Genomic DNA, 22,361 nt, shown 5'->3' with positions numbered 1-22,361 from the left:
TCCCAACTCAAATCCTATTTTCTACAGAAAGTCTTTCCCAAGCTCTCTTAATCCCTTTTCTCTGTTACATATTGCTTATTTGTTCTGTATATAGATTATTTTGTATATATTTGTTTACTTGTTTTTTTACATTAGATAGTAAGCTCCTTGAGGGCAGGAACTGCCTGAATCACCTGCAAAGTCTGCAACTTAGTAGGTACTTTATCAACATTCATTGCTTGATTGATATACCACAGAAATCAGGACTTGATTTATTGTTTTATTGACTGCACCTAAGAAAATGATAAATAAAATGTCAATGATGCAGATTAAATTTAAAAGTGTTGAACATACATTCACTTTCCCTTCCCAGAAAGTCAATTGTTAAAAGTAAACATTTATCAGAACATCCACCTGCCTTTAGAATGTATGACCCTTGCTTAACAAACTGGGGTATATGTTTGTAATGGAACACTATTGTTCTATTAGAAAGCAGGAGGGATGGGAATTCAGGGAAGCCTGGAAGGATTTGCATGAACTGATGGCGAGTGAGATGAGCAGAACCAGGAAAACATTGTACACCCTAACAGCAACATGGGGGTGATGATCAACCTTGATGGGCTTGCTCATCTCATCAGTGCAACAATTAAGGTCAATTTTGGGCTGTCTGCAAGGGAGAATACTATCTGTATTCAGAGAAAGAATTGTGGTGTTTGAACAAAGATTATTACCTTCAATTTAGGGGAAAAAACTGTTATCTTATTATGCAATTTTGCTATTTCTTATACTTTATTTTTCTTCCTTAAGTATATGATTTCTCTCTCATCACATTCAACTTAGATCAATGTATATCATGGAAACAATGTAAAGACTAACAGAATGCCTTCTGTGGGGGGGTGGGGGAGGGAAGCAAGAATGGGGGGAAAATTGTAAAACTCAAAATAAATAAAATCTTTCTTTATAAAAAAGAATGCATGATCCTTGAAGGCAAAGAGCTTTTTTTTTTTATCCCTAGGAAAACAAGTAGGACAACTAAATGGAGTCATAGTGTATGGAATACTGGACTGAGAATCAGAAAGACTTGTATTCAAATGTGACTTCAGGTACTTGCTAGCTGTGTGAACCTGGGCAAATCACTTAATCCTGTTTGCCTCAGGCCCCTCCTGTAGAGGCAGGTGCTATTATTACCCCCAATTTTCAGTTGAGGAAGACAGCAATTAAGTGACATGTCCAGGTTTATACAACTTGTGTCTGACACAGGTTTTGAGCTCAGGTGCTCCTGACTCCAGGAACAGCATTCTTTTCCTATCTGCTTTCTTTCCAGATAATAACATTGCTTCTTCCTCAGTTTGCAATACTTCTCTTCTTCATTCCTGTTTTATGTCTTATTCTATATATTATTACCTTTCCTATTTATTCAGTTTTATTATATTTTACAAACTCCAGTTCATTCTGATATATTAGACACTTATAAATATCTGACACTAATTTGTACTTGTCCTTGGCTCTGTGTCCCTTTCTCTCCCTCTCTCTCTCTCTCTCTCTCTCTCTCTCTCTATATATATATATATATATATATATATAGTTCATTTAGAACATATTCTTTTAAAATCCAAGCTCATTTCTTTGAAGCCACATTGCTTACTTTTAAATGTAGTCCCCTTTTCCTATTCATTGGTATGATTTTGGTATGAATTCTAATGTCAGAATTTCATTTTAATTTTTTTTCCATTTCTTTAGAACTATATAACACTTTCCAACCTCTATTCAGAGGATGATACTTAGCGTTTCAATGATTTTTTTTTCTGAAGTTTGTTTCAGTCAAATCTATAGTATGCATTTAACTACACCCAGCATTTCTTTTCTTGGCTTCTCTAAACTCCCAAAATACCATTTTACTGCCTCATGGGTTCCTGTCACCTTTTAAAAACATTACACTAGTTTTTTTTTTTCTCTTTGGGAAGAATTAAGTAAGAAAAGGGTAGCATTTTTCTTCTCTTTCTCTATAATAATCCACAAAAATCTTTAAAATCAAAAACTATATTAAAGTTTAAATAAAGATTCTTTCCCTATCCCCCCATCTTCAGGTACAAAAGGTTTTTAGGACCAAAAATATTTAAAGATCAAAATAAGGGGCGGCTAGGTGGTTCAGTGGATAATGCACCGGCTCTGGAGTCAGGAGTACCTGGGTTCAAATCCGGTCTCAGAGACTTAATAATTTACCTAGCTGTGTGGCCTTGGGCAAGCCGCTTAACCCCATTTGCCTTGCAAAAAACCTAAAAAAAAAGATCAAAATACAGGTTGCCCCCCCCCAATTTACGAGCAGTGTTATACTGTCATAAACTTTTTGAATACCTTTTCTTTAATTCTCTACTTTAACCTGATTTATTTATTTGGTGAAGGAAGCACTAATTAATGAAAAGATTTACCTATCACATTCACTTATTTCAAGTCAATGAACATTTGACAAGATCATCATCTGCTCAATTCAACAAAAGTTTATTATATACTTTTATGTGCCAGACACTGTGCTAGATATAACGGTAAATAAAAGAATGAACCAAAGAATAGTACCTTTTTGCTATTGTTTAGTTGTTTTGTCATGCCTGACTCTTTGTGACCCCCACTCGGGGCTCTCTTGGCAAAGATACTGGAGTGATTTGTTACTTCCTTTACCAGATCATTTTAAAGATGAAGAAACTAAGGAAAACAGTTTATCTAATTAAAGTCTGAGACTGGGTGTGATATCAGGTCTTCCTGCATCCAGACCTGATATTCTATCCATTGTACCAACTAGTTATCCCAGGGATAACTCTTGCCCTGAAGATTTACAATACTGGGGCAATGAGACTGGTACAGAGTTATATATGGCCAGGTAGGGGCTAAAGGAGGCAAAGGGAGATCAAAGTGCTTCAGGAATGTTTAAGGAAAGAGAACATATTGAAAGTTAGCAGCTTCTCTCTACCAAGAAACTTTCTTACTCTTCATCAAGAACAAGAGAAAGAATCTGAATAAAGGAATGTATTGTTTTAATTACGGTTTTTATCAATGTCTTTATACAAAATTGAAAAAAAATAGTCTAGCAAAACCAATATTATATATATACATATATGTATATATATATACATATATATATATAGACTGTAACTAATAGAATATATAAAGTTTTTCACTCACAGTCTCTCATGCTACTTCCAAAAGAATGGAAATACATTATCCCATGACTTTTGTAGGGTCAAGACTGGTTACTATTATAACACAACATTCATTCTTAATTTGAATTCTTGTATCTTTCCTTTCTGCATATCTTATTCCAGTTATCCTTCAAAGCTCAACTCAATGCCTACAAATGCTTTCTAGACAACTCTGATGCTCAATGATCTCTTTCATTTTGCAATTAGTGTTAATATAGTGGGTAGGACAATTGACTCTTAACTCTATGACTAATAACCCATGAAGGGAGTGGGACAGTGTCATGACTGAGAAATTTAGTTTTTGACTTCTAATTCTAGCTTCTTCCTTAACAGATTTTTTTTCGTACTGGAATTTCTGACTTTGCTTCTTGATTTCCTCTTTTCAGCACTCTTGATTTCCATTGTATATCCATCTCCCATTTCCTCAGTATTCATAATTCTGAGTATTTTGTAACTTTGTACTTCTTTATCAGAAATAGTCTTGATACTTAGCCATCAGCAATTCTTCATTTCCCTAGCCTGTCCCTACACTTCATCTTTGGAAATAGCTGACATTTCCCAGGAACATAAGAGCATCTATTCTGTAATCTATTGCTTGGATTTACATGTTTAAAATGAGAAGAGATCCTAGATATCAAACAGTAACACTTTAATTTTTTAAAATTATATTTTACTTTTTTTCAAGTAACAAGTATTTATTTTTTTCCCTCTCCTATTTACCTCCAGGAAAAAAAAGAAAAATAATACCCAAATATATATGCATAATCAAACAAAATATAATATATTTACTATTGTACCCAAATATGTCTCATTCTGCTTATTTAGTTCATTACCTATCAGGATTTGGTCTACATTCTTCATTTATCTTTTGGAATCATAATCAATCATTGCATATATCAGATTTCTTGACTTTCAGAGTTGTTCATTATTACATTTTTGTCAAATTAATGTTTCTCCTAGTTTGACTCATTTCTTTTAATGATAATTCATACAAGCCTTCCTAGGTTTCTCTGAAACCTTTCCTTTTTTTATTAGTCAAATTTATAAATTTATATCAGTTCTTTATATATCTTTTGAATGAAATCTTTATCAGAGAAACTTGCTACAAAGGTATTATCCCTTAATTATCCATTTTCCTTCTATTTTTAAGGTTTTGGTTTTGTTTGAAAACTTAAATTTTCTGTTATCATAATTGTCCATTTTATCTGCTATGGTTCTGCTCAGTCCCTGATTTGTTCATCAACATTTTCTTTATTTGTAGAGCTGAAAGATAATTTCTTCTTTGCTCCTCTAATTTGTTTATGATATAACCTTTTCTGTTTAGGTCACATATCAATTTAGACCTCATCTTCAAATATGGAGTAAGTAATTTGTTGAAACCTAATTTTTGGAAGATTGTCATCTACTTTTCCTTTTAGGATTTTTCAAATAGTGAGTCCTTTTTGGTAGTCACTGGAGTCTTTGAGTTTATCAAATGCTAGTAGGCTACTAGGTTAATTTGCTTCTGAATATTTTGTACTTAATTTACTAAATGGATCTCCTCCCTTCTCCCCTCTCCCCCCAATACCAAATAATTTTGATGATCATTGTTTCATAACATAATTTGAGATTTCATAATCTTAGGTTCTGTTCTTTCTCACTTTTTTTCATTAATTCCCCTGAGGTTCTTGACCTTTTGTTTCTCCATATGAATTTCATTATTTTTTTCCCCAGCACTATATATTGATATTTTGGTGGTTTGACTGGCATGGCACTGAATAAGTGAATCAATGGGTAGCATTGTTATTTTTATTAAATTGACTCATTGTACCAAAGAATGATTAGTATTTCTCCTGATATTTAGGTCTGACTTTATTTTTTGTGCAACCAATCCTTGTAGGTGTCTCGGTAGGTATACTCCCAAATATTTTATACATCCTGTAGTTATTTTAAATAGCATTTCTCTGCCTATAATATTACTACTTTTTATTGGTGATTTGAAGAAATGCTTATGATTTGTATGGATTTGTTTGAAATACTATGGCCATCATTCCCTCTTTGTTTTGACTTCCTTTATTAGAACTAAGCCCTTTGAAACAAAGGATTGTCTCATTACTGTACTGATGTCACTGTTTCTAATATAGGTCTTATCACAGAGTACATGACTATATTCTTAATATATTTTCATTCATTTATTCATTAGATATTGGCTTTTTTGTTTTATAATTGTTTCCTTATTTTCTCAACTGAATTTTAAGCTCTTTTTTAAAGTTTCTGTTTACTCTATATCATTTTTGCTCTCTATTTACTCTTATCACTTAGAGTATAATTATAAAATAAACACTAAAATTACTTCAAATTGAACATAACTTTTCTATTGGTTAACATGAAATGATTGAACACATGCAAAACAGGTCTTAGGTTAAGAGTCATGAAATATGAACCTGGTCTTAGAACTATTAATCTGGTCTACATAGATATGAGGGGCGACAGCTTTTAAAGGTTTACTTTTATTAACCAAATATTATTCTTTTGCAAAGATGACTTGGAGGTTGGTCAGGGAAGTAGATTAACTAGTTAATTGATTCCTTTCTAAATAGCATTTTTATATATACTATCTTTTCTAAAAGTCCAATTAAACATTAACCCTTGAACAGAACTCAAAATATGAATATAAAATTATTCTATGAGGATCCTACTTTGTAATGTTTTGTGATTTGTATTAGTATACATGTATAATTTACTTTTATTGAAATCTAAAAATGAAAGAGTTCATTATGTAGCAAGGGCCCATGTATTGTGAGTGCATATCAGTTCACATGCAGCAGGAATTGTAAATGTGTTATTCAAAGGAATGGCCATCTCTAGATTCTTTTCCCAATCTTTCTTCAAGGGAGACTTTAATTTATGCTAGTAGGGAAGCAGAATTTGAAGCCAGGGCAGCCTTCATGTTTTCCTCATAGAGAGGGGCTACCAGACTCAAATTTTATCGATCTCTCCCTTAAATATTATTTATCTTAAGATTGAGGCTTTCAGTTTCAAATTCACTTCTAATCTCTGTTTCAGAGAACCTCTAAGCTCTATGTCCAAGGCTTTATACTTTTCTCAGCAAATACCAGTTTCAAAAGGGATATATAAATAGCAATTTCTCAAGGAAACCATTTATCCAATTTGGTGGCAAAACAGAATTCAGAGAAAGTGTACATAGGAGAGAATGTATCAGACAATTGTAGAATGAAGGAATTTTCTCATTGGAAGCCAGGTGATTCAGTTCAAACAAGAGAGAAAGTCCTAGATATTACCCAACAGGAATTACGTTATGTTTCCAGAATAGTAAGCTGGGGACAGGGACAAGTTGGCATCTCCCAACTCTTCTCATGTCTTCCTTGAATGCTTTCCTTCAGTAACCTCCATCTTTCCTCTTGAAGCTAGAAGTAAAAAAAAAAACACCCAATGTAACTATAGGACCTGAAGTGACTTGAAGAAGACTGAAGAGAATGGAGATCTCTTGCTCTCATCAATTCTTCCCAGTCCCTGGAATGGTCATGGGACCTTCATCTCCACCAACAAAGGGGGAAGTCCCAAAGCTTTGGGACTGGGGTTACACTTATATTGGTATAATGCTCTATCATTCATTCCTCAATTGATAAATGGTCAAAGGATATGAAAAGGTAGTTTTCAGATGAAGAAATTAAAGCTATTTATAGTCATATGGAAAATGCTCTCAATCACTGTTAAAGAAATACAAATTAAAATAACTCTGAGGTACTACCTCACACATGTCATATTGGCTAATATGACTGAAAAGGGAAATGATTAATGTTGGAGGGAATGTAGGAAAATTGGGACACTAACGCATTGTTGGTAGAGTTGTGAACTGATACAATCATTCCAAAGAGCAATTTGCAAATGTGCCTAAAAGGCTATAAAATAGTGCATACCATTTGATCTAGTGGTATTGATCAATACCACTACTACATATGTACCCTAAACAGATCATAAAAAGAGACAAAAGATCCCAATGTACAGAAATGTTCATAGCAGCTCTTTTTATAGTGGTAAAGAATTGGAAATTGAGGGGGATACTCTTCAATTGAGGAATGGCTGAACAAGTTGTGGAATATGAATATGATAGAATATTATTGTTCTATGAAGAAATGATGAGCATGTGGATTTCAGAAAAATCTGGAAACACTTGTTTGTGAGGTGAGTAGAACCAGGATAACATTAGTAGTAACACTGTAAGATGATCAACTATGATAGATTCAGCTCTTCTTAACAATACAATGATCAAAGATCATTCTAAAAGAATTATAATGGAAAATGTCATCTACATCCAGAGGAAAAACTATGGAGTCTGAATGTAAATCAAAGTATACTATTTTCACTTTGTAATTTTTTTTCTTTCACAACATGACTATTTTGGATTTGATATTTTGTTCTTCCCTCTTGAAGAAGACCATGACATCAGGGACGTGATGCCATGACAAGCACATGAATTAGATATATGTGTAACATGAGTCTGCATGTATAACCTAAATCAGATTATTTACTATGATAGGATCAGGGGTGGAAAGAATGGGAAGGAGACATCTTTATAAAAATGAATGTTGAAAACTATTGTTATATATAATTGGAAAATATATATAAATAAAAATAATGCTTTATCATTAATTATTATTTTAAAATTCCTCTATCCAAATACTATAAATTCTATAAAACATTTATAACAAGAAGTATCAATTCTACTTTACAAATGTTAAGTGACTTGCTCAAGCATCACACCACAAGTTAGTTATATTGCTAAGACAATAATTCTTTCCTAGTAACTTACTCATAATTCTCTAATTTTTAATATTATCAGTTTTTAGGATAAAGGAAATACAGATATTAAATGGCTGCATAATATTTTTGCACTATGTTGATGATAATAATGATAATGTCTGTCCTTCATTTTTGAAGAAGATCATTACTTCAGGGAGGTAATGCCATGACAAGCTCATGAATTGTATTTGAGGAGATGCTGTGCTAAGCCAACAGCCTCACTTTTTCTTCCAGAGCCATCAGTGTTCAGTGGTCATATAGCCCTGAATTCAGTGTTATCAGGGCTAAGTGATTTGGCCAATGTCACACAGTTAGGACATATCAAGTGTCAGAGGTTGGATTCACCCCCCCCCCCCAACTTCAAGGTTAGTGCTCTATCAACTACGCCACCTAGCTGCCATTTATTATTTAAAGCTGCACTTTAATATTTACAACAATATGATATAGCACAACTTAATTATTATTAAATAGTGGAAAGAACACAGAAGTAGTCAGAGGAGCTGGATCTGAATCCTTATTCCGCTAATTTATAGAACTGAGCCTTTGTTTCCTTATCTGTAATATGAAGAGTTACAAATTTTCATTCATATTCTATGATTCTTATTTAGGCTAAGTTTTTAGTAAAACATTATTACCTCTTATCATGTAAAATGTTCTTTTTCTTCCCAATTCCATTTAAGAAAAAAAAAACACAGTTGCTTTCTCTTTGCAACTGAAAGAATTGAACTTTGTTTTTGGTAATTGCTTGTTAAAATTAAGCTATTTATTCCTGATATGGTGTTTCATATGAGGGAAATTCTCATCTGTGAAGTTAAAATGGTTTCTTGTGTTTTTCTTCTATTAATTAACATCCATCATGACCTGACCTAGAGCATGCAGAATTTTTTTCTTTTAGATAATTCCTAATGTGAACTTCATCCCTTTGGATGTCCAGTTAAATGCCAACTTGATAAGTATGTTTTAATTATTAGCAGTGTAACAGGAAACCCTTTGCATATCATTAAAAAAGATCAAAGTTTCCTCTCTGTCTCAAATCTTAGAATTGGGTTCCTAGAGCATGACAATCCAATTTTGGTGGATTAATTTTTTTAAATTAATGAAGAATCTCTTGTAAATGCTGAAGATTATTGATACTTATAATCTCAGGTGAGAAAAATGAAATTATATATAACATGTAGAAATGCATCTATCTTTTATTGTTAATAGTAATGATAGCTACCATTTATATGGATCTCTAAAATTTACAAAGATTTTTATACATGTTTTCTCATTTAATCCACATAGCAATTGTCTAAGGTAGGTAGTACTATTATTCTTATTTTATAAATAAGGAAAATATTTTCATATTTGTAATCCAAGTTTTGGTACTTAATATTTTGTTGATTTACTGAAATTAATGAGATTAAAATGAGCTGTCCATGACCACCTAGTGGATGCTTCTTTCTCCCAGGTATGTCTACTCACAAATACATGCTCACATGTGCATTCTAAATGAACCTGAATCTGGACCTCTGTCCTTCTCATCTGCTGTTTATTCCTTTATGGAACCGAATTGCAATCATGAGAAATAAGACTTTTCATTAGGAGCTACCCTGGGTTTAGGAAGTTTCTGAATTCTTCAATCAAAGCTGACTGGCAGAAGAAATAGTTTTGGGTAACTCTCTGCCTCTCAGAGAAGACATCTACCAAGAAGAATTTCAATGCAAACCTTGCCTTGATTTGCTAGAAGATATGAACATGAGGGAGCTGATATAATGAAGTCAAGGTGAATCTCAAAATAATATTTTTTTATACTTTAGGTATCAGTCTTCTCTAAGGGAGGAATTTAGGACTATTGTTTCATGTTTTAGTTATTTGTTAATGAGCTTTTATTACTTTTTTATTTTAAGTATTTTAAGGGGGCGGCTAGGTCGTGCCGTGGATAAAGCACTGGCCCTGGAGTCAGGAGTACCTGGGTTCAAATCCGGTCTCAGACACTTAATAATTACCTAGCTGTGTGGCCTTGGGCAAGCCACTTAACCCCATTTGCCTTGCAAAAAAAAGGTATTTTACGTTTTTCTTTTTATATTATTTCTATAAACAATTTTCCAATTACATGCAAAGATAATTTTCAGTATTCAGTCTTTTGCAAGCTTTTGAGTTCCACATTGTTTTACCACCTTCCCTTCCCTTTCCCCCATGGCAGGGAGTATTCTGATATAGGTTGTACATGTACAGATATTTTTAACATATTTTTATTTTTAGTTAAAGCATTTCTTTTATATGAAAGAAATAAGTAGCTATCCCATATCAGATCCTCATTAGACATTCAAAACTTTTCTATTCCCTTTGAGGGAATGAATAGATATGGGTAATACCTAAACTTTAAGCTCTAGGGAATAAAGAAGCAGAGACAATAGGAAAAGCACCTTTTTTTTTCACAAATCATACTCTTCTAGAATTGAACTGGGTTTCCATGAGCCCAGAGCTAAGAATTTGTAGAGCAGGGGTGGGGAAGTTTTTTTTTCGGCCAAGAGTCAGTTGGATATTTATAAAATCATTTGTGGTTTCTGTTTTGTCAAATATTTAATTAATTCACCCCTAAAAGTGTTTATATTTATTGAATTTGAAGTTCTACCTGAGGTTGTCTTGGCAATGCCATACCACTATGACACCTGGCCTGGAAGCTTCCTACCCCTGTTCTGGAGTATAAGGGCACCCCAGCACACAGGACTCAATAGTTCTATTGTTACTTGTAGATAGCAACATCAATCCATAAATTTAGACTCTCCATCTGTTCCTCTTTATTCTAAGAATATTACCAATTATCCTTTTTATAATTGTATATTTATTTGTTGATGCCTTTTATGCAACTTTTATGCATCATTCCTGGTAGTCTGTTGCAGCCTGCCATATGTTTTTCCATTGCCCTTGGCAATTGAGAGTCTTCAGATATAGCAGTTTGCATGATGTGCAGTTATATCGTATCACTGGAAGAATATTAATGTTAAAAGAATGGCAGCAAAGAGCTGGGAATCAAATTCAGTTCTTCTGAATGTAAGCAAGTTCAGGAACTTGGGTTCCATTCTACCATACTGACCACTCAAGTGGTCAGTTCTGAGTACAGAACCATGCCCAAATACTTTAAGGGCAACAATAGAAGGAGGGAGGGGGGAAAACCTCTAAATTTTGGGGGCAAACTTAGTTTGTCTACTAAGTGACAGACACTATGTAAAGTAGTTTACAAATATTATCTCATTTTGTCCTTGGAGCAATCCTGGGAGAGAGGTGCTATGATTTATCCTCATTTTTATAATTGAGGAAATTGAGACCAATAGATGTTAAATGACTTGTCCAGGATCTTCTAGCTTGTAAGTGTTTGAGGTCAGATTTAAACTCAGGTCTTCTTGACTCCAAGCCAGTCAACTGTCCCCAAGAACTCTGTTGTCATAGTGGAGATGAGAGTTGTTTAATAATATTCAAATACAGTCCCATGTATAATTAAATGCTGAATTTCTTGGTGATAAAAGCTATAGGAATTTGGAGGAAAGGAAATCAGTGAAGATTGGGAAATAAATAAAACAGAAAAGGGAACTTGAGTTGAGCGCTGAAGGCTACCTACCTGGAAGATTCAGTAGGAAAAAAAGGTTAAAAATAGATAGGGTTTAAACATGGATGCCAAACATAATACATTGTGCCAGGTGACAAGGCAGTAAAATCACATTAACTCAGTTCCCACTAATTGAGATGGAAAATACAAACACAGCTGGGATAAAGTTTACCTTTGCACTATCTATCAAAAAAGAGTTTGCTAAGCATATTTGAAGTATAAGATTGCAGGCTTGTTTAGCTGACTGAAGAAAGTTTTTGTTTTTGTTTTTTTTTTTAACTCAAGGGAAAAAAACTTTAGCAGCAGAATATGATGGAGAGAACTTTGAACACTGGAGTCAGAAAAATTGGATTTAAGACTTTGAACACTGGAATCAGAAAATGATTTTGAACACTGGAGTCAGAAAAATTGGATTTGACTTAATTCTGTTAACTAGATTTATAAGTGAGATGGCCTTGGTTTCCTGATCTGTAAGATGATAAAGTGGGACTTAGTTTTATGGTCCTTTCTGGCCCCAGCTTACTGTGATTCTGTTATCTCAATTGGGTCCTCAAAAACAGCAGGGCAATCTTTTTGTTGTTGTGCAGTAGTAGTTCAGTCTTGTCTGACTCCATGTGACCCCCATGAACATTGTTCTTACATTTTCTTGGCCAAGATTCTGGAGAGGTTTGCCATATCTGTTTCCACTATTTCCCCATTTCCCCCAATATTTTCCACCCCATAGATGGCACAGTAGATAGAGCAATGACCTTCAAGTCAGGAGGATGGGAGTTTGAATCCAACCTCAGACATTTACCACTTATTAGCTATGTGACTTTGGGCAAGTCACTTAACCATGATTGCCTCATGTCTAAAACCATCCTCTGTTGTCCTGATTCATATCTGGCCACTGGACCCAGATGGCTCTGGAGGAGAAAGGGAATGACTTAGCACAGCACCCCCCCACTCAAATCCAATCCCTGTGCTTGTCATGACATCATCTCCCTGATGTCATGGTCTTCTTTGAGAATGTAGGACCAACATCATTTTCCCATTTAATAGATGAGGGGAATAGGGATTAAGCAACTTGTCCAGGGTCATACAGCTAGGAAATGTTTGAGACTGGATTTGAATTCAAGACTTTCTGACTCCAGATCCAGTGCTCTATCCACTACACCATTTCCTCTTCCTAACTGACTCTCTGACCCCTTTACCACAATAGTTTTTCCAAATCTTTTTAGTACTATGTTTCTCCTTCCTCCCACCCTCTTACCTGAAATCATTGCCTCATATTTAATTGACTTAAAAATAAATCCATTCAATGAGAACTTTCTTTTCTCCCATTTTCCTCATCTCATAAATATTCTTCAGGCTAAACTTTTGATTTTGCCGACTTTCTCAGCCATCACCCCTTACCCCTTTTCAGTTTCTTTTTAGGCTTTTTTCTCTTCACCACCTCCCCAATTCCAATAGATTTTAAACTCCTTGAGGGCAGGGATTGTCTTTCTGTCTGAATTTATATTCCTAATGCTTAGGATAGTGCCTGCTAAAGAATGAATTTAATAAATGATTGCCAATATGACAACATATCAGCCTTCTGTCACAATTTCAGATCAGAAACAAGATTTTGTAGCTGGAGAAATTTTAATTTTGATCTTTTCAATTTTGCTGTTAAGAAAGTGAGACCCTGAGGAATTAAATGATCTAAGCTTACATGAGTAGTTTGTGTGACTACCAGAATTAAGATTTCTCTCTTTTATCAAACTTTACAACATTCTTTCTACTACCCCATATAGCTTTTATTTCAACTGAATGCTTTTTCTGATGCTCCTGTTGCTCCTGTGGTCTTTGGGGTATCATTGGTCTGTTGCAAGTTACCTATTCAGATGTGCCTCTGATGAGACACAAGACTAATGGAGTATAAAACTCTCTTTAAAGGGCACAACAGGAACAGGATCCCTCCCTATTAAACATAGCAGCTACCATCAGAATAGTCATTAAAAACATCATTAAAACAGAAAATTTCCAGGAGTAGGAAATACCAGTGATACCAGGTCAATTAATATCAACTGATACATATAACTATTTCAACTTGGTGGGGTGGAGGAAACAGTATAGAGGGGAAAAAAGGCTTTATATTTTATAATACAATTAAAAGTTATTTAGAGAGAAAAAGGTTCCTAACATTTTATAATAGAATTAAAAGTTTAGAGGAAAAAAGTTCTTTACATTTTATAATAGACTTAAAAGTTTTTTAGACCTTTTATGAAACTTTCTTTGTATTAAAAAGTAATCATTGCCTGTCTGCCAAATTAATAGGGAAATTGAGGTTGAGATAAATGGAGAGTTATAGCTCCGAAGTTCTAAGATGCAATATGGTAAAAGCTAGCTAGATGTCTGCCCTAAATCTGGAGCCCATGAGACTCCAGGAGAAAGGGTTCACCAGTCATCCTAGACAGGGACAACTGGTCATACTGTAAAAATCTAATTCAAATGCTAACCTTTCCATATTGATCTCTTTCAGACACAAGTAATCTTGTCCTCATTTAGTCTCATAGCACTTTGTACTCTTAGGTAATTGTCATTGACTAATTTGTTTTATTAATCTGTTTAGGGCAGCCAGGTAACACAAACAGAGCAGGTCCAAGACTGGATCAGTGATTGGTCACTGTTTTCCAACCTGGATGAACTAGGGATATTCAGTCTCCAAAAATATAATCAATCTACATGTATTTAAAAATTTCCTATCCATCATGCTCTGTGCTAAGGATAGGGCATACAGAAAAATGTGAGAAAATGAAAAAGTATTCCTACAGTGAGTTGTGTATTATAGATATGATGTTCTCATCTTGCTAATTTATGTGAATGCAGTTCCATGTAATTATTCACTATGTGTTCAACATTGTCATAAAATGGTCAAAGATGCCCTCCTACTTACTATAATTTCCATTTCTGATGCTTAGCTTGTGTCTTATTAATAGCCAGAAAATTCACAGAGATTTTCTTTACATTTCAGGATTGCTGATACTTTCCTCATCTTTAGAGTACTTTCTGCATCAGAAAGCAAGAAAAAATACTTTGGTGGAGCTCTTTCCCATGGATTATTTCTTTACCCTAACCCTATGAGGGATTTGAAAGCTATATTATTATTATCCTCCTTTTCTCCAAAAGGAAGTAAAGACACTGGTAGGGGGATATGATGGAATAACATTTTCATGAACATTGTCCTTCCATCAAGAACAGACTCCCAACATTATTTGGGATCACAGGTGATGTGACTTAAGTGTCAATGTAGAAAGAAACAGATTTCTTTCTCTTAGTCATATTCCTCCTAACGGGTTTCAGGGCATTGTGATTCCAGGTCCCCAACAGGTCTCTCGTAGGATACAGATTTGGTATTCTTTAGATCAGGTTGGGCCCCAGGAAAGAATAACCAAATATAACCCCAAATACAAGGTGAAATTCCTTTCTGACCATGGAATTTCCCTATTCAACCAACTCCAGGGTTTCTATGTTACCTCTAGGATCAAATATAAAATCATCTGTTGGGCATTCCACCCCTTCATAACTTGGCTCCTTTCTAGTTTTAGAAATTTCTGACACCTTACTCTCTTCTACATACTCTATGATGAGGTGACACTGACCTCCTTAATGTTCCTGTTACATGATACTTTATCTCCAGACTCTCTCACAATACCTGGAATATTATCCTTGCTCATCTCTATTTACTGTCTTCTTTCAAGTCCCACTAGAATCCCACAGTCCACAAAGAGACTTCTCTAATTTCTTTTTGTGTGTAATGCTTTTCATGTTGTCTTCCTCATTTGACTATGAGCTTCTTTTCCCTCCCTTTCCTTTCCTCCTCTCCCTCTCCCTCTCCCTCTCCCTCTCCTTCTCCCTCTCCCTCTCCCTCTCCCTCTCCCTCTCCCTTTTCCTCTCCTCTCCTTTTTCCTCTTCTTGCTCTTGCTCTTTTTCTTTCTTTTCCTCCCTCTTTAACTCTCGCCCCTTTCTTCCTTGTTTTCCTCCTTTCTTTCTTCTTTTCTCCTGCTCTCCCTTTCCCTTTCCCTTCGGACTATGTCTGACACAGTGTATGAAAAATGCTGCTTGATTTGATTTGACTCTCTTCACTGTGCACTAACACTTGAATTGATTTCTCTTAGAGATGTGGTTTCTGTGCTCAGAATTTCCTACACTTCCACTCTGGGCTGCCAGTGTTAGAAACAGTATGCAGCAGCAGGAGCTGTGTTCCGGATAGTGACATAAGAGAAAGTGTTTCCCAAACTTCTGGTGGTACATGTTTTTTTTCTATCTTTCCCTGCAGCAAGTTGCCTTATCAACCTGTTCTCTTGCCAATCTCTGGTTTTGCATTCCTTGATTCCTAGGGCTAGCTAATTCAATCAAAGGCTGACAAGGTAATCATCATATCCTTTTATTCTTCAATATTTAGCAACAAATGCTCTCTAAATGTATAATTATTTGGTACACACTACTTCCACATCCTTAAAAGATTAAAGCAAAATTCAATAAATACACATCTTCTAGCAAAGTTTATTGAATTGGGTTATAACTGTCACTTAGCAGACAGCTTGGTAACACATGGATAGAGCACTGGACCAAGTTCAAATCCAGTCTGAGTTACTTATTAGCTCTATAATTCTTGATAAGTCACTTAACATTTATCTGCCTCAATTTCTTTATATGTTAAAAGTCTAATATAAATGCTAGCTATTATTATTATTATTAATAAATAATCTCCCTGAGACTCAGTTTCTTTACTAAAATAGGAATAAGAATTACTGTAATACTTGTTTCATAGCTTTGTCATGTGAGGTTCAAATGACAAAAAGATGTTGGTTATTATTTTCCTCTTTGCAAAATAAAAATTCTGTATTCCTTCTGTGTTTGTTTCTTCATCTTTAAAATGTAGGAATTGTTGTAGACGAGCTGTAAGTTGCTTCCATCTCTAAACACTGATGATGAGTATGTATATATGTTTGCAACACACAAGTATAGAAAATTACTTTAGCTAAATCCTGAGGCTATACAAGTTCAGAATTAAAATTCAAATTGGAGAAGGAAAAGATTCTGGTGAGGGGAAGGAGAAGAGCTTTATAGATTCTTATTTTCATTCAGCAAGTTACAATAGAATAAAATATCTGCATCCCAAAGTGATTCTAGTAAGTGGAACTCACGGCATTTTAAATAATGTCTTTCTTTCAAGGACAGCCAACAAAGTTGTTTTATTTGTGCAATTTCCATGAAGTTTTATTGCATCAAGGACTAGGGAATAAAATAAAAGTATTAGGGAAATGAATTTTCCTCCAACCTTTACATATGAGAAATTTAAGAATTTGAATTAGAGGGCTCATTCAATACCAGCAACCCAACCCTACTATTTGAATTCCTCACTAAGAGACTGATAGTCTGATTTGTCTGTGTTTCCATTGCTGTAATGAATTCAAGATAATCCAAGAGAAAAAAGGTCATGGGGGAGACAGGGACAAGAATTCTATGTCACAGTGCTATTTTAGCTAATTGATAGAAAAAAATTAGTGGGAGAGAGAAATTAGTGGAAAAGAGACAATAGTGTCAAACTCCAAAAAAGCCAGGGGCCACTAATGGAAACATAAGGATCCTTATGGACTGCATATTGATTTAAATCTAAAATAAGTTTCATTGTATTTTTGTTTACTTTATTAAATATTTTCAAGTTATATTTTATTCTGATTGGGCCTATCAAGAGTATTTTGGGCTGCATACCTCTGATCTGGAGGTCCACAGATAATAGCAACAAATGTATAGGGGGAATGGAATGAATGAGTATTATAGTGGGAATGGGGGCTACTGAATGATTGATAGGAGAGGGAGAGTTTAATAGCAGCACTAGGAGGATCAAGGAATTGACTAGTTTCTCTTTAGTTTTATGAGTTGGGGTATGTGAGAGAAGGAGGAGCCAAGACTGGAGAGTCTGCAAAAAATGTGGTGCCTTTGGGGAAAAAACTAGAGAGGATCAGAATGAAGGCAGAAGATTTGAAGATAATGATACCCTATATTAGGGAAATATTCATCTGGCATTTCCAGTAATATTAAGGAATTATTATTTGTGCTCCTCTGGTATTGTTCAGTCTCTTCTGAAATGTAAATCCACTGAAATAATAGGAACAACCTCAGCCCTTTACCTTCTAACACATAACCTGCTAAAGTATATGCTTGACCCCAGTCATGTCCAAATGGTGGTCATTCCTTGTATCCTTTACTTGGACCTTCCCCTGACTCCTCCTAGCACTGACAGTGGGCTACACTCCTATATAAGCTTCTCATGATGATATCTGCCCTGTTGATTTTAGCCTAGCTGCTACCTTGCTGTTCCTTTTTTTCTTCTCTCCACCATGATTTTTCTCCCTCCTTAACTCTCTCACCCCAGCCCAACTGCCAAACACAGTCTTGCAGCTATCTTTCTTAACTTTACTATCTTATTAAAACTCAATCTCTTTATATTGTTGCCTCCCTAAATAAGTCTGCAAATTAACTTGAAACTTTTTGCAATTAAAATTATGTGAATTAAAATGTATGGTCACTTATAAATGAACCCTTAGGGTCTAGGCATGCCTCCTTTCCAGGGGAACCTCCTAGGCTCCCTTATTCAGCAGCTTAAAAGTGAGATGTCTAACAGGAAGGGTATTTCACTAAAGGTAAGACAAAGAAAGGTTTTCAGAGGCCATAGAAAAAAATAGAGGACAATGACCAGGGAGTACTAGGACCAGGAATGTTCTGATAAATGTTTAACAACCATCTCTCTGGCAAAAACAATATACTTTAAGACTCTTTTAAGTTTAATCAGTGTTGTTAACCTATTTCTCAGTTTCTTAAATTAAGACAACCAACAAAATAGTATAAAATAAGTATTGATTTGTCATTGAAGTTTACTGAGGTTTAATGCTCAGATTGAAAATATAACAATCAACTCTCCAAAGTCAGTTAGAGATGGTTTCAGAACATTCATAGCTGGGGATGAATGTATGGAGATAATTAGGAGAGGAAAAGAGAATCTCTTTTTTTAAGGTTTTTGCAAGGCAAATGGGGTTAAGTGGCTTGTCCAAGGCCACACAGTTAGGTAATTAAATTACTAAATGTCTGAGGCCACATTTGAACTCAGGTACTTCTGACCCTAGGGCCAGCCTACCCATCCCCAAGAGAATCTTTTCTAATAAGAAAGTTCTTTTCAGTTAAGGGATTAGGAGAATTGGAGGAAGAAATATGTTAACTATAGTACATGGGGAAAACCAAGAAGAGAAACAATATACTCCAAGATTTTAATTAGATTGGGGATTCAAGCACCTTCAAAAAGCCTCAATTTTATTTGAAACCCCTTAGGAGATTGTATTGCAGAACAGGAGATAAACTATGGGTTTGGCAGAAGACATTTCAGTGGTTATCGTTGCTGACAAACATATAATGGAAACTCACTCTAAGCAAGGCACTGTGTTCTGAGTTAAGGAGATAAAATGATGGATGATAAACACAGTTCTTCCTCTCAAACAATTCATTTTGGGGTTGTTTGGCTTGATCTGCCTTCATTCTGATCCTCTCTGCTAGCCACTGCTCTCACCCTCCCAGGTGTCTTAAGTGGTCCATAGGCTTTCAGATCAGATTGGTGTGATGGGCACAACCTCATGTTGGTGAAAGGTGGCAATGAGAGGGTGTGGAAGACATAGGACTCTGGAGGGTAGCATTCTGGGGTCAGTGGAATGAGTGTAGTAGTGGATATTCCCTAGTAGTTGGAGGTTTTGTCAACAACTGAGCTAATACCTGTTTGCCTTATGGTGGTTCTGGTGCTCTACAAGGGTTTTCTTCTAAGTTCAGTCAAGTAATCAAATGGAAGAAGTTTTGTGAATATTGACAGTGACAATCATGTCCTGAGACCATCATGAAGATTCCAAGATAATCAGTATTTTTCTTAATAAATCAACTAAGTTTGGGGGACTAAGTAGAGGTTTAAGCTCAGACTGTAAAATGCCAAATCATAGCCCCCAGATTGAAATATAATTGGGAACTGTTTAACAAAATAAATAGATAGTGCTATATAGGTAATGCTAATTTGTAATTTTCTAAGTATGCATCCCACAGGGATCAGTTTTTATTTGAGTTTGACACTACTGGACTTAGAAATAGCATACTGAATTTTGCTCTAGGGCAAAAACAATGTTCTTATGTAGTTTCTAAAAATGATTAGGGTTTTACTCTTCTGGTTTATGTTTGCATTGTCATTAGTTACCTTAACCTTAGCTACAGTTCTCCTGTTCTTTTCTTCCTCTCATTTTTGATTCCTTAGCACTAGATCAAACACACCAAATTTCCCTTTAAACAGGTTTCTGAGAAAGACAAACATTGTTAACCTAGGAGGTTCCCTTGAGGAAAGAAGAATATCATAAGTATTCTTAAATCTCATTTATCCATATGAGGGGGAAATTCAAGATTGTAAGATAAAAGTCCTAACTTCAACAGATTATGATGTAGTAGAGAAGGAGATAGAGTACTGGACCTAAAGTCTTAAAGACACCTCTTACCAAACAAAAGAATAATGAAGAAAAATCAAGTTTATTGAATTTAAGGTAAATGATTTGATGTCCACTAGATGAATCTGATTTCCTTTAGGTCTGTGCTGTTAGGGGTTGGAGGTGAGATGGAGGGAAGGTGCTGCTGGTTTGCCTAGTAGCAGATACATTGCTTTGAATTTCAAAGTCTCACATTCTTATCATTATTTTTAGATCTGATAGGTAGAAAATACTTGAGAGTGTCTTCAAACAACCATGTTCAAATGGATAGTTAATATTTCACTTCTGGCTCATTATAAATAACGATCTTCTAAAGGAATGCAGTCCAAAAGAGCTGTCAAAAACCTCATTTAAATACACAGCACCAGCAGCATCTTAGGCAGGTTCATCTGAGCAGTATCAATGCTCATACATAAAACATCACTATAATGTCTGTAATTCTTCTCATATAGTCATTCTACCATTAGTCAAACCTGCTATGAAAAAGGGGCTGCCAGGGTATCCCACTAATTGTGTTTTAAGGCTTTGCTCCATTTAACATGCTAATTCCTGCCTCTTGCATGACTAGTGGTCCATCATGTTCTGAATGTCCAATATGCCTGCTGCCCAAGACAGGTATGCAAACACGTAGTATGGGTTCTTTCTGCTTGGTCAATCCAATTCTACTATTTTTTTTTGCAAGGCAATGGGGTTAAGTGACTTGTCCAGGCTCAGGGAGCTAAGTAAGTATTAAGTGGCTGGGGTTTGAACTCAAATCTCCCTGACTCTAGGGCAGGTGCTCTGTCCTCTACCACCTAGCTGCCTCCCCAATTCTATATTTTCTTTTTTTTTTTAACAAACTTTATTTATACCCTAATGTTGAGGGCTGAACTAGAGTTTAAGAAAAAAATGAAAACGGTCTGTGGATACAGAGTCCTTTACCAATGACATGAGAGAGAGAAGACAGATTAGGAAGGAGGGGAAAAGTTACACCAACACACATGCACACACAAACACAAAGACATACAAGATGAAGGGAAGATAGGTTGACCAGCCTATCTTGATGTAAGTTTCCAGCAGGTACTTTTTAAAGGCTGTGGGGTTTGTCCAAAGTTCAGCAGCATGTGTGTTCAAAGGGCTGCCCATGTTGGTTCTCCCAGCAGGCTCTGGATAGATAGTAGGGTGGTCCTGACATCATACAGGGCTGGCCACTTGTCCTTGAGGATGTCCAAACAGGTCGTGCCTTGAGTGTCCACATTAGTATGGTAACAAGCTTAGCAAATTTCACAGTGGGAGCATTATATGGGTAGCCACTGGGGAATTCCAGGGAGAGCTTGTATCTTAGGTCTTCATATACTATCCCAGCTGCCCCATGGAAGGGTCCAACTCATTTGAAGAGATTGTCTGACTCTGGAAAGGCAGAAATTCCTTTGTCTCCAGACATCATTAAGGTATAAATTCCTGCTGTAACTTCTTGCCTATGGACCCATGGGTGCCGCCCGCTCCAGACTCAGTACCCTTAGGAGAGGTGGCAGTGGTGCTGGCAGCGGCCTGGACACGATTCTGAGAGGCCATGTGGGATCAGAGAGAGAAAGGAGGAGAAACTTCTGGGCAGTAACTGCTCAATTTCATATTTTCGAGGCAATATGATGTGATGGATAGAGTTAACTTGGAGTTAGGTGATCTGGGTTTGAATTTGATCTCAGACTCTTACTAGCTATATAACTGATGACAAAGTACTTTACTTCTCAGTGACTCAGTTTCCTCTTCTTTTAAAGAGTATTATAATAATAATTGTAATACTTGCCTCATGAGATTGTTATGAGTAAAATATTTTGTAAAACTCCAAGTGTAATTGAAATACAAACTTTTATAGCTTCTACATTATTTATCAAATGAAATGGCCTTAAGCCATTTTATCACTAAACTTTTAGATTTTGAAGGACATCATCACCATAATAAAAATCTATTTATAAAGTACTTTTCATATATCATGAGTATTCTCAAATCTCATTTATCCACATAAGGGTAATTCATTCAAAAACACATGCTGATTGACAGCTTCCTTTGTATAAAACTGCACTAAGGGAAAACTCAAGATTGTAAAGATAAGAACCCTAATTACAAAAAATAATATTGTAGAAGAGGAGAAAGCTGCTAGATAGCTCAGTGGATAGAGTGCTGGTCTGGAAGACACCTCTTCCCAAGTTCAAATTTGGCCTCCGATACTGACTAGTGGTGTGACCTGGGTAACTCTCTTAACCTTATTTGTCTCAGTTTCCT

General features: G+C 35.4%; 2 protein-coding genes and 1 pseudogene across 2 annotated transcripts in view; 2 read left to right on the top strand and 1 right to left on the bottom strand.

Moving 5' to 3' along the window:
* LOC141508420 (disks large homolog 2) overlaps nt 1-22,361 on the top strand; it is a 2,787,507-nt gene that overhangs the window by 276,595 nt on the left and 2,488,551 nt on the right. The window lies entirely within an intron of this gene.
* The window catches only part of LOC141508419 (uncharacterized protein C8orf48-like), an 86,056-nt gene that overhangs the window by 42,668 nt on the left and 21,027 nt on the right, over nt 1-22,361 (top strand). The window lies entirely within an intron of this gene.
* On the bottom strand, nt 21,066-21,653 carry LOC141510239 (ubiquitin-conjugating enzyme E2 C-like; annotated as a pseudogene).

This window comes from Macrotis lagotis, chromosome 1 (assembly GCF_037893015.1).
Source record: "Macrotis lagotis isolate mMagLag1 chromosome 1, bilby.v1.9.chrom.fasta, whole genome shotgun sequence".
NCBI lineage: Eukaryota > Metazoa > Chordata > Mammalia > Peramelemorphia > Peramelidae > Macrotis > Macrotis lagotis.
This window is presented reverse-complemented; position numbering and strand designations above follow the sequence as displayed.